Source organism: Oncorhynchus tshawytscha, linkage group LG19 (assembly GCF_018296145.1).
Source record: "Oncorhynchus tshawytscha isolate Ot180627B linkage group LG19, Otsh_v2.0, whole genome shotgun sequence".
Taxonomy (NCBI): Eukaryota; Metazoa; Chordata; class Actinopteri; order Salmoniformes; family Salmonidae; genus Oncorhynchus; species Oncorhynchus tshawytscha.
The window spans coordinates 17,441,232-17,443,731 of NC_056447.1; the positions used below are offsets into that span (position 1 = coordinate 17,441,232).

The following is a 2,500-nucleotide window of genomic DNA, read 5'->3' on the forward strand; positions in this document are numbered from 1 at the left end:
GAGATACAGAGAGGAGGAGAGACAAAGAGAGGGAGAAAGAGGAGAGAGGAGGGAGGGAGAGAAGAGATACAGAGAGGAGGAGAGACAAAGAGAGGGAGAAAGAGGAGAGAGGAGGGAGGGAGAGAAGAGATACAGAGAGGAGGAGAGACAAAGAGAGGGAGAAAGAGGAGAGATGAGGGAGGGAGAGAAAGGGAAAAGCAGAGGGAAAGAGAGAGAGGTTTAGATAAGTTTATTAGTTAATAGCTTCTGTGTGTGTGTGGTTAATTCAGCCCTAGGCTGGGCAGGGGCACAGCCATGAGTATCGAACGTTTCTGAGATCTTTAATTTCAAATCATGAAACATGGTATCAATACTTTACATGATGCGTTTCTATTTTGGTTCAGTATATATTATAAATATTATATTATAAGCCTTAAAATAGGACATTATAAATGCTGAAAGAGGCTGTAGGTAGAGTGTTACCATTTGAATGTATTGAGTTTTCAGTGTGTTCATTCATTAATGTTTCAGTCACAGTACATTCACTCTTTCATGTTTCAGGCGCCAATAAATATAACTTATTGAATTATTGAGTTTACGAATATGTAATTAAAACATGTCTGAAACCCTGATGGAGACAGCTTGTTAACGTTGGCTAAATAATATTAAATGTATTAAATCAAAATGGCTATCTTCTTTTCATTTGTATGAGTTTACAAATATACACCATACATACACCATTCATCCAACATACACCATACACCATACATCCAACATACACCATTCACCATACATCCAACATACACCAAACACCATTCATCCTACATCCAACATACACCATACATCCAACATACACCATTCACCATACATCCAAAATACACCATTCACCATACATCCAACATACACCATACATCCAACATACACCATAAACCATACATCCAACACACACCATACACCATACATCCAACATACACCATTCACCATACATCCAACATACACCATTCACCATACATCCAACATACACCATTCACCATACATCCAACATACACCATACACCATTCACCATATATCCAACATACACCATTCACCATACATCCAACATACACCATTCACCATACATACACCATTCACCATACATCCAACATACACCATACATCAACATACACCATACACCATACATCCAACATACACCATTCACCATACATCCAACATACACCATTCACCATCCATCCAACATACACCATTCACCATACATCCAACATACACCATACATCCAACATACACCATTCACCATACATCCAACATACACCATACACCATACATCCAACATACACCATTCACCATATATCCAACATACACCATTCACCATACATCCAACATACACCATTCACCATACATCCAACACACACCATACACCATACATCCAACATACACCATTCACCATACATCCAACATACACCATACACCATACATCCAACATACACCATACATCCAACATACACCATTCACCATACATCCAACATACACCATACACCATACACAATTCACTATACACCAAACATACACCACACACCAAACACACACCATACACCAAACATACACCATTCACCATACACCAAACATACACCAATTCACCATACATCAAACATACACCACACACCATTCACCATACATCAAACATACACCATTCACCATACACCAAACATACACCAATTCACCATACACCAAACATACACCACACACCAAACACACACCATACACCAAACATACACCATTCACTATACACCAAACATACACCACACACTATACACCAAACGTACACCATACACCAAACATACACAATTCACTATACACCAAACATACACCACACACCAAACACACACCATACACCAACCATACACCATTCACCATACACCAAACATACACCAATTCACCATACATCAAACATACACCACACACTATACACCAAACACACACCATCCACCAATTCACCAAACACCACACACTAAACACCAAACATACACCATATACACGATTCAACAAACACCAACCATACACCATACACCCAAAACACCAACCATACAACATACACCTAAAGCACCAACCATACAACATACACCATACACCAACCACACACCAAACACCAACCATACACCTAAAACACCAACCATACAACATACACCATACACCAACCATACACCAAACACCAACGATACACCTAAAAGACCAACCATACAACATACAACATACGCCAACCAAACACCATACACAAACCATACACCATACACCAACCAAACACCATACACCAACCAAACACCATACACCAACCATACACCATACACCAACTAAACACCATACACCAACCATACACCCAAAACACCAACTGTACACCATACACCAACCATACACCATACACCTAAAACACCAACCATACACCAAACACCATACACCAACCAAACACCAACCATACACCATACACCTAAAACACCAACCATACACCAAACACCAACCATACACCATA

The 2,500-nt window shown here is 39.7% G+C and overlaps 1 protein-coding gene across 1 annotated transcript in view; it reads right to left on the reverse strand.

The window, feature by feature from the left end:
* The window catches only part of unc5b (unc-5 netrin receptor B), a 164,637-nt gene that overhangs the window by 15,627 nt on the left and 146,510 nt on the right, over window positions 1-2,500 (reverse strand). The window lies entirely within an intron of this gene.